At 41.4% G+C, this 11210-nt stretch overlaps 1 non-coding gene across 1 annotated transcript; it reads right to left on the bottom strand.

Moving 5' to 3' along the window:
* Positions 1–368: 368 nt before the first annotated feature.
* On the bottom strand, positions 369–434 carry LOC115347777. The gene has a single exon (XR_003925605.1). It is a non-coding gene; the product is annotated as a U5 spliceosomal RNA (small nuclear RNA).
* Positions 435–11210: the final 10776 nt, after the last annotated feature.

Below are 11210 nucleotides of genomic sequence, written 5' to 3'. Positions count from 1 at the left end.
TCTATCGTTAGAATCATAGAATTATAGAATCATAGAATGGTTTGGGCTGGAAGGGAACCATAAAGATCATCTGGTTCCAACCCCCCTGCCATGGGCAGGGACACCTTCCACTAGACCAGGTTGCTCAAAGCCCCATCCAACCTGGCCTTGAACACTTCCAGGGATGGGGCATCCGGAACTTCTCTGGGCTACCTGTTCCAGTGCCTCACCATCCTCACAGTAAAGAATTTCTTCTTAATATCTAATCTAAATCTACCCTCTTTCAGTTTAAAACCATTACCCCTCATCCTGTCACTAAACTCCCTGATAAAGGGTCCCTCCCCATCTTTCCTGTAGGCCATCTTTAAGTACTGGAAGGCTGCTATAAATAAATTGTTCCTCTCCATGGAAATCTTTAGTAAAAGGCAAAAGATTTATACTATCTGAAGAGAAACAAGAGTTCACTTATGCCATCACTTCTGGATTGCTCTTACTGAGACTGTGGCATCTTCTGATGCTTGAAGTGTTAAAAACACAGATTCTGATACAAATAGTAATAGAAAAGACCACGTTGATATTTATGTAGTATATTTATATAAAGATCATGAAGAATAGAAGCTTTATGAAGAAGAGAAGCTTTACTATGTCATCTAGCCTGAAGGCACTAGGTAGTAGACCTCCACAGTGTGTTTCAGTTCACTCGTTTCAGGCTCTCATTTGATCCACATAAGTTGGTCTTTTGCATTTCTCCTTTCTTTGTCTATGTTTTCTTTTGAGTCTGTTTCCAACGCAAACAAAAGTTCAAAGTAAAATTCAGCCCAAACTTCCAAATTGGCTTTCTGGTCAGCCATAGGAAACCCTGCCAAGCCCGCCTTGGACGCTGGACTTCTCTGGGAAGCCGTACCTGGTTTTTGCAGCTCATCTGTGAGCCTTCAGGAGTTTTGCCATGGGATATCTCTCTGCAGAAAAGAACAGAAGGAGGAGAAAGGACAGGATAAATCCTTCAATATGTAAAAGATTAAAACATAAAAAGACATTAACTGTTTCCTCGCCTTGACCATGTGTGGCCATTAGCCTAATTATATTAAAAAGTGGATTAGAGGTTAGGAAAATATCTAGCTACTAGTGCAGGGAAAGCCTGGAATAAACTACCGAGGAAACTGGTGGAATCTTTCCTTGGGGAATTTCTATGAAACAGAAATATCTGTCAGAGGTGATTCAGTTACATTTACCGTACCTCACTGCAAAGCAATAAACTGGACAGTAGGAGGTCCCTCTCTGCTCTGCCTCGCCTTGAAATATGAATTGGCATTGAAGACACTGCATTACCAGGCCAGAGCTCCCAACCACATTGTATATGACTGTAATTGGTTCAACAATACCAGAAAAACACTTCTGCTCATATTTTTAAAGAGGCAGGCTTCACAAATCTGTCGGTGAAATAAAGCCTGAAAGAGAGCATTCCATCTGGGCTAACCTTTTTTCCCGTATGTCAGTCCCTGTGAAATGTTTTATGTATGTATTCTTTGGAAATCATCTAGCAGAAACAGCTGTGTGTGCTGCCCACCTGCTAAAGCCTACAATCTAGTGTTATTTCAATTAGATTTGATTGCAGGAAAAGTTTATGAAACAGCTATCAATGATTTCATGCCATCTGGCTTCCGCTTTTCTCCTGTTTAGAGAAACCCTGTGTTTACATTGATTGGCCTTCTATATATACAAGCATGATTGAGTTTTATTATTCTTTTTATTTGTCTGATAGCAGTGTGCTTGGTGCTGTACAAACTTACAATGGAAGAGAAGCTGTCAAAGATTTCAAGCTGTGAAGTTCAGCTCAGACACACACGAGGCTTCAGCTGAGAACATAGCAAAAGGAAATTGTATTTAAAAAAATCATGGTTTATTAATTAAGATATAAATTTTCCACTGGGGGTAAAACATACTTTGTCTTGGTTTTAGCCATGTAAAAATTAAGTTCTCGAACAAGACAGTACTTTGGTTCCCTTTCAGAGTCAACAGAAAGAGACAGAAACTTTATGAGGAGGAGTGAGTCTAGCTGAAGTCATGTATCAGGTGAGGTGGATTGCCTCTGGAGACACTTGCTTTCCTTTATTCATCATTATGGGAGCTTGGACACCCAGCCTAGGCTGCGCTTATTGTCTCACCTGCTAAAATCAGAGGAGATGAGTCATCCCTTGACTACTGGCCTCCTTGGCAACTTTTAAACCCTCCAAATTATAGAAATATTCCCTTTGGTTAAGAAATGCTCTCCCGTGAGCTATTTTTTCTTTAGTAACATTTAGAAGCTTGCTCTCCTCTCAGGTGGAATATGAACACAAGTCTTTTAAAAAGCTAACTATTTTTTCCTATTTCCCCCAAACTCTTGGTGTTTCTGTTGTCTGTGAGGATTCGGTACGTAAAAGTCAATCTGAAACAGTCTGTCTCGTTGGCTGAATAAATTCACCTTCTGTCTTTGACCTGAATTCAGTTGTGGCAGGCTTTAACCCCGGTTTAGTTGAACTTGATGTTTCAAACAACAGCTCAAAGGTTCATCCCTGTTTGGACAAACCAGATCTAGCAAATGACAGTTCAAACTCACACAACCATCTTGTGTGTTTGTCCCTCCTGAGATGAACCAAATTTAGGTGCATGAGTTGACTTTGGAATTAACACCATCTGCTCACACTGTGCTTGCTTAAGGTTTGCTTGTGCCACTTGCCTCTTCCTTCCCAGAAGGATGACATGCTGTGTGGGGCTTGCAGGCAGTCTGGGCATATGTTAGGTTGTCAAAGTCAGCGGTCTGGAGGCATCCCTACTCTTTGGAAATACTATAACCTTTTGAAACACTATAAAAAAGAGAGGCTATTCTTCCATTAGAGGATCCGGACCTCTTCTAAATTGACATTTCGGGGTTTATTCCATAGCGGTGTGCCTGCCTGGAATACTAAGTGCCAACAGAAATTAGACTAAAAGAAATAGGATAAAACTGTAAATGCTCTGGTGAAAAGTGTCTCCTTTTAATTTCTATGGTGCCTATTACAATGGGGATTTGCTCCCTGACTTTCATCGCTTTGTGCAAGTGCAGCATAGGTGTCACAGCACTGTTTCTATTTAAACCAGTGTGTAGGCATATGATGAAACTTCGGTGGATATTAGCTGTTTAAACACCTTGCAGACCTGGCCCCACGTACTTGCAAGCTGAGATCCACTCTATCTTATGTGCCCTGCTGTCTTTTAAGAGCAGGTTAAGAACCTCAGTTGTCCGTACTCGTTCCTTGCTTTCGCTATGGCACCAAGTTTTCGAACGTTTTACTCCAAAAAGAGAAAACACACAGGCCAGCTGGAGTGGAAAACAATGTACTGTTACTACATTTTTAAACTAAATATTTGAAGAAAGTGAACAATTCTCTTCAAACCCAATGAAAATAGGGGAAAGGCAAACATATTTGCTTTTGCAGATTTCCTTATGAATTATTTACTACTTTACTAAAACAACTTATGCTAATAATATTGTAATAAGCAGTGCAGCTCTGACTCATGTCCAGCTGAAGAGGTATGTGAGGAGAACACAGGAAACTTTGCTGTAGCCTCCCATAATTCTCTGGAATACAAATGGTATAATTAGCCCAGTACTGGTGAATATATATGGATGTAGACAGATACAGAGCATAGCTTCTACATACTTACAAGCACATGTTTAAAGAGTAGCTAAACACTGATTTCACCATTGTTCATCTACGGTTTTATTATTAATCTGCACGACCAGAGCACCTAGTGGCTAGACTAAACTGTAATCAGTGCCACCAGTAAAAAGACCATGTCTGCAAACACCTTTTAATGTGTAAAATTTTAATGTAATTAAATGTAAAAGCAGTGAGCCCTACTCTGGAAGACTCAAGATCTGCCTGGATCCAGCTTTGGCTTTTTTAAACATGTAAGGAACTGAGGCATAGATACATGTGTGCTAACACCATGGACAGATGGGGGCATTTACACTTTCATTCTTTACAGGAGTAGCGCTCTGCCTCACTGCAATCAGCTACAAGATTTTTTGTCTACTTATGCAAGAACATCGAGGCACCTAAATCTGAGAAATTTCAAACCAGGGAATTAGGAAGCCGAAGGGCTTTGGGTATCTGAACCTCAGTGATTTATTCAATGCTACTTCATGAGGCTGTGGAAAAGCCAGGTCTTGACCCAGACTTTGCAAGTCCCAGCTCAGAACTTTGCCCCAGGATGAATCCTCCTGTAATTGAGAGTAACTAACTGCTTAGTGTCTATCACCAAATCAGTTCCTTTAGGTTCAGAAATATAAAAAACAAATGCTATTTAGGTTCTGAAACTGCTAAGATTTATACATGTGCTTAATGTTAATCCGCTGGGCTCAGTGGGACAGATCACGTGTTTAAAGTAAGAAACATGGATAAGTCTTTGCAGGAGTGGGGCTTAATTGTAAAAATTTAAAATCTCTATAATAACTGCCTGCTCTCCAGCTTGATGAATGCAATGTCCTGGAAAAAAGGAAGACACCCCCCCCCCCCCCCCCAACACAGAAAACAACAACCCTGACGACAAGCTAATACAAAGAGTCTGAAAGAACTGGGTTATTACCATGAAAAGAAAATCAGCAATACAATTGGCAATTTAAGGAACAGAGACTGTCATTAAATAAATACATGTGCAAACCAGAGGCTAGTATTATTGCCAAAAATAGACCTGCAGAATATGGAAGTGATTAAGCCATTTCACTTGAAAACCTTTTCGTACTTTGGGTGCATCTGATCTTAGATGTGCAGTGTGAATAAGCAGTATTTGTTTTATATATATATATATATATGCCACATATATACTTTTTTTTCTTCTGTGCCTGCATGCAGAATAAACTCAAAGTGTATGTAAGTGGGTAAGAATCAGTAAAATTAATCTCGGACCATTATCTGTAAAAAAAAACAAGGCAAAACTTCTGTTACAAAACCTCAGACCATTATGGTTTTGTTAAAGACTTAAAAATCATCTCAGATTTGTCAGGAGATGAAAAATGGCTCATGAAATGTCCTGAATAAATGAAGGTTTATTTATAATTCTCCATTGAACCCATGCAGATCTTTATTTTTCTGCATGGTTTCAGAGCGATATGAAATAACATTTTGTGGCTTGACACTTTCATCTGTGTTTCACCATAGGAGGTTTTTGTAAGTCTGGATAGATATTCAGCTGGTGTAAATTTTATTCCAGCTGAGCATCTGGTCCTTATTTTCACTGGTTTTATATTAGCCAAATGAATAACAAAACTGTGAAGAAATATGTTCATAAAATGAACATGGTATTCAAAATATATTGCTGGAGAAGAATTGTTTCAAAACAGATGCTGGATTACGCATACAGGAGAGGATTTCAATTGTCCTATTGAATCTCTTCCCTATCTTGTTACATTAGACATACAAAATTTAAGAGAATGGGGACAAATGGAAGAACTTGAGGAGTACAAAGCATCTGGATGGAAGCTGAGAGTAAAATTTACATGCATCACAGCACCTCTAACTTCCAGAATATCACTTGTTTCTACCCAAATATATTGTGTGGCTCAGAAACTCTTAACTGCTACTGTACTTTCTGTTGCCCCCTTGTGTTAACTATGCACAGAAGAATAGACTAGACTAGACTGGACTAGACTAGAACAGAATAGAACTAGACTACATCAGTTGGAAGGGACCTACAACGACCATCTAGTCCCACTGCCTGACTACTTCAAGGCTGACCAAAAGCTAAAGCATGTTATTAAGGCCATTGTCCAAATGCCTCTTAAACAATGACAGGCTTGGGGCATCGACCACCTCTCTAGGAAGCCTGTTCTAGTGTTTGACCAGCCTCTCGGTAAAGAAATGCTTCCCAATGTCCAGTCTAAACCTCCCCTGGCACAGCTTTGAACCCTTCCCATGCGTCCTATCCACTGGATCCCAGGGCGAAGAGATCGGCACCTCCCTCTCCACTTCCCCTCCTCCAGCAGCTGTAGAGAGCAATGAGGTTGCCCCTCAGCATCCTTTTCTCCAAACCAGACAAGCCCAAAGTCCTTAGCCACTCCTCATGAGACATTCCTTCCAGCCATTTCACCACTTTTGTTGCCCTCCTCTGCACACATTCGAGTACCTGATTATCCTTCTTAAATTGTGGGGCCCAGAACTACACACAGTACTCAAGGTGAGGCTGCACCAATGCTGAATACAGTGGGACAATCACCTCTTTTGACCAGCTGGTTCTATTGTGTTTGATGCACCCCAGGATGGGGTTTGCCCTCTGGGCTGCCAGAGCACACTGCTGACCCGTACTGAGCCTGCTGTCAACCAGCATCCCCAGATCCCTTTCTGCAGGGCTGCTCTTCAGCCACTTCTCTCCCAATTTATACTTGTGCCAAGCAGGACTCCATCCTAGGTGCAGAATCTGACATTTTCTTCAGCACAGTCTGGAGAATCAGTGCCAGTGCCTCCACGTGCCATGCGATCCAAACAGCAGAGGAGTTAAGTGCTGTATTACAGTAAGACTGACTTCTTGGTCTGTGTGGTTTGGGTTGTTGGGTTTTTTTCTTACTGCACATGTCTAAGGTGCAGGACAATAACAGAGGAAGTGTGCTTAAACTTGAAAAACAAATTATAAATGAGCTGCAAAACATTTGGCTAAAAAGATAACTTCACAATATAATGTTCCTTGGCATAGGGTGAGAACATCTGAAAGGCAGAACCAAAGAAGCAGTGGAGATGAGCATACCTGTCTTTCTAAGCAGCTGGTGCTTTTTCTGCCATGACAATGACGTAGCAGCAGCTGTCTCTGGGAGGCCTAAATCATGATGTGTGTTCACCCACTCTCTGCAAGTATGCACATATATCCGCACCGCATCACCAGAACCACAGTCTTACATGGTGTTAAGGTGAGACACATACTTGAGTTTTCACTGTCAATGTTGAGATGAAATGCAGGCATTATGCAGCCCAAGCTGCTGGGAGCCAGAGGCAACAGAGGACTCAGGCACTTCAGAGTATTAGACCTGTTACACGTCTGGCTCCTCAAGTACAACTCAGCATAAGGAGAGATGTAATGCAAAAGAGGCAACACACTGAGCCCCAACAACCTGTAGGGAACACAGGGACTTCTTGCACCTCACCTGTTCTTACTTGCGGAGTCTGAACAGCCCCTGCACTTGTCCCTTGCAAGACCAGGGGGATTCTCAGTATGTGAGGAGGGGCACTGGGAGCTGAAGGTGCCTGTGAAAAAGCTTCCAATTTTTGATGGGTTTTTAGGAGCATTTCTAGGATTATAATTCAGGAATGAGATTATTAAATTACACATTAATTCCTATCTGAGTCACCCACATCCTATTTGGGTTCTACGGCAAGTGCTATCAGCTGAGTACACATGAAGTCAGTCTGCTCCACGTGGAGGTCTGCTGGCCATGTGCTGGCCATGTGCTGGCCATGTGCTGGCCATGCCCAGCTCTATCCTTCTCACTCACTATCCTCCTGGAGAAATTGGGTTTGCAACAGAATTCTTACATGGGGTGGAAGATGGTTAAATACCTGGAGAAACTGTATTGCTCATTGCTTCTCATCTAGACCTTTTCCAGAAATGAGTTAAGCAACCAAATCCCAAAACAAATCCAGGCCAGAGTGTTTGTCCTGGTTTCGGCAGTGTTTCAAATTGTTCCTCATCTTCAGGACAAGCAAAAGTCTTTCCTCTTTATACCTTTGCCACAAGTTTGCTTTTAAAAGATGCCTCTAAGTATTTGATGGTTCGAAGGAACCAAAGAACTTTGGACAGCATTTGAAATCCCTCATCCTTATATTTAAAACATTTCTTCTGTTAAAAGTAAGAAAGACTGTCCTTTGATGAAAATACTGAATGACATGTCATTCTGCCTTAAATCTGAGCTGGAAAAATCAATTAGCAATGAAAATGGATAAAGCTAAGATATATATTGCAATAAGAGGGCCAGTAGAGAGAGGGCAATTTAGAACGATAGCTACATCAAGCACAGCAGACTTGATTAAAAATTTAGCAGTTCTGCTGATGAATGTCCTAGTTCAGATTTGGAAAACATCTATGAACTTAATTTTCCACTGATTAAATAATCATTTTATAAACCGTGTATAATTCATGTAATGTTAACTCAACAATCTTGTGAAATATGACTGCAGCTAAACAGTTAACACATGACCAGTGAAATAGGACTTGCAGCAGACCATTAGCATGAACTGGACAGGGTAAAAGCCCTGATCTCAGCTGCCCAAGTCCTTCACATTTTCCACCATCACTGAACATAGCAGTACATATACCGTCCGAGCTACTCCTTCAGGACCAGATCCCCATTGCAAGTGTTTCCAGATTAGGGTCCTTAAAGCTGGGTGCCTGATCCAAGGTTCAGTATCTTCACACAAAACATGCACTTGTGAGATGCTGAGCAGCAATTGATGTCAGCTAAATCCTCAAGAAGTAAGGAGTAATCATCATTGATTTCCAAGAAAATGAGTGCCCTCCAAAGTGAAAAACTGTGATAACCCAGGTTACTCTTCATTGACTTCATCCCAGATGGTTGTGGTGGGGAATTACAGTATGCTCTGGAAAACAGCTCAGTTTTGCTGCAAAAAAATTGCTGCTGAAGTACAGGCATAGAGTTACTCACACTTCTTAGAGAGGTAAGGGGAATGCCTTTGTTAAAAGGTAGCGCAGCAAAATTATGTGTAAAAAATAGTTATAGTCAGGCAAGACAGATTGTGACTAGTAGTGATAGAGCAGGTTTTGACTTCAATCTGCCTTGATGAGAAAACTCAACGGGACTTAGCAGGAAACTGTGAATACACATAGATTGGAAATTAGGAGACAATTGCTAATTATTAGAAAAATCGGATTCTGGAAAGGTCTCCTAATCACTGCAGTAGAGTCTAAAATAGACCTCAGTAGATCTACAAGATGAGCGGTATGATGTGGAATGATATAGTGAGGAGTTGGACTGAGAGACCTAGAATGCAGTTTTCAGCCAGTGTGAGGAGGTATACAGCTAAGTTAAGCTGGTTTTAAATCAACAGGAGAAGAGCAATGGGAGAGGTGAAGAGATTGGACTGGGAAGTCCATATCATATCAGAAAGGATTATGAAAGGCCAGAATAAACATATTTCAATTTCATATTTTAAGATCTCTCTAGAAAAATTGAAACCCTAAGAATATCAGCACAAGAAAGAATACTTTAAAATCTTGCACAATTTCAAGTGTTCCTAAATGCAATTTCACAGTTCCTCTCCATTCAAACATCATTTTATTTATACTACAACTGATGTGGAGCAATCTAGCCTATTTGGAAGAAAATGGGAGAAATGAATATCCCAATTACAACTTTTCCAAGTGTTCTCAGTGTAAATCCAAATAAAACCCAACAAAGCTGGGCTGGCTCACAGCTTTGAAATGTGCTTGAGATTTGCTGTAAATATTGAAATCACATTTGCCTTGCAGTTTTGCCCGGGTTTCATTATGAGGTGTTAGTTTCACTGATGCCTCAAGGACTGTGAACTCAGATTAAAACTAGTGAGAACTTCGACATGCACATTTACAAAAGGTCCTCAGTGCAGCATAGCACAGCTTTGGCTCTGCCTCACACCTCTGAGCATCCTCTCTGGGTTCCAGAATTTGGAGGTACTAAAGAAGCCAGAAACACATGGGAAAAAAAAAGGAAAATGTATGCGTACTGCAGTTAAACTTCTCCAGAGGATGCTGCAATTGCTCGTATGTGGGACTTCTAATTACTAAGACTTGCGGCAGCCCCTTCCCTGTTTTCTTCACCTCCAATCCATGCCAAAATATCTTATTTTTGCTCATCCCATAGCAGATCCTGTGGGTTCTGTTGTACAATTCTGTACTTGTTGTCCTGCTCTGAAGGTTATTAAAAGCTTGGGGGAAAAGCGTATTGGCTGAGAAGTTTTTCTTGGCTGAGGCCCGCAACAGTGAAGCAGTGCACCCACGTAACAGGGATCCACCCTCACAAGTTTAAAGCTCAGCCTAAAATCCTGCAGGCACCCAAAGGGAAAGCACAAGCCGGCATTTAAAGCATGTCAGAATTGCATGTGAATAGCTAAATATAGTGAAATTTCATCCGTCGTGTGTGATGTGACAGGTGAGCCATGCTCGCGTTGCCCGGGCTGAGTCCCCGAGCAGTGGCTGTGTGCCTTATCCCTGACTCCCGGGGACCGGCCGGTCTGCAGAGTCGGGCTCCCAGCTTCTCCCTTTCTCGCTTGCCTTTAAGGCATATACTGACTGATAACAGTTTATCCTCCGTTCACGCTCCCTTCTTGATAACGCACGTCTCCTGCCTGTGTGATTTAGACCCTGCCCCATGGTCAGAGATGAGAAGTGAAAGCGGTTTCTCTTCCCCCAAAGGTGAGTGGAAATGTTTAGATTGCAGATGTTCCTTTGCCCAGCTGGGCCCCCGCTTTCAAAATCACAGCACTTTTTTGCTCACCGAGGAAGCAACATGGTCTCAGCTAAATGCTGCGATGCTTGCTCTGTCACCGGGTGACATCATGTTGCCATGGCAATGCTTGGCAGCATTTCATAGAGGATTTCTGCATTTCAGATAATGGAATTTAAAAGGGCTTTGGTCTGAACTTTTCAGGGTCATTTCAAAACAGAAGATCCTGTCCTTTTGTAATGAAGGTTGCGGGGGGGAACCCAAATCTGAAGCAAGTGGTAGCAAGCAAGCCAGGGATAGCTCACATAAAATTAAGAGCAACTGACCTTCAAGGCGCACTAGGTATCCCCTCCACCCAGTTATTTCTTTACTCAAGCTTGAGCTGTTCTGATGTTGGACTTTTCACTTACAGGCATATGCACTAAAGCACACACGTCTCTTCGCAAATTAATAGCTATCATCTGTCATGTAAAATGGTGTTTCAAATTTACATCTCTGGCTTTTACCAAGAGGTTTCCTCATCACTAGCTGTCATTCTCAGGAGGATCAGGAAGTACTCTGAAAAATCAATGGCTTCTTTTGAAAAATGGGAACATCTGCTTTTGAAAGTGATATAGTTTCATCAGATCAACTTTTTAATACACACTGTTTGTACTCAGATGGAGAAAACTTTATTTAAAGAAGAGTTATGGTGCATGAAACTCATGAATTAAAATAATTATCATCTGAAAAGTCAGGTTGAAATTTATCAGTTTCAGCACTAACTCATGGTATCATGGGAAGT

Source organism: Aquila chrysaetos, chromosome 1 (assembly GCF_900496995.4).
Source record: "Aquila chrysaetos chrysaetos chromosome 1, bAquChr1.4, whole genome shotgun sequence".
NCBI lineage: Eukaryota > Metazoa > Chordata > Aves > Accipitriformes > Accipitridae > Aquila > Aquila chrysaetos.
Note: the sequence above shows the minus strand (reverse complement) of the source record. Positions and strands in the feature narration are given on the sequence as shown.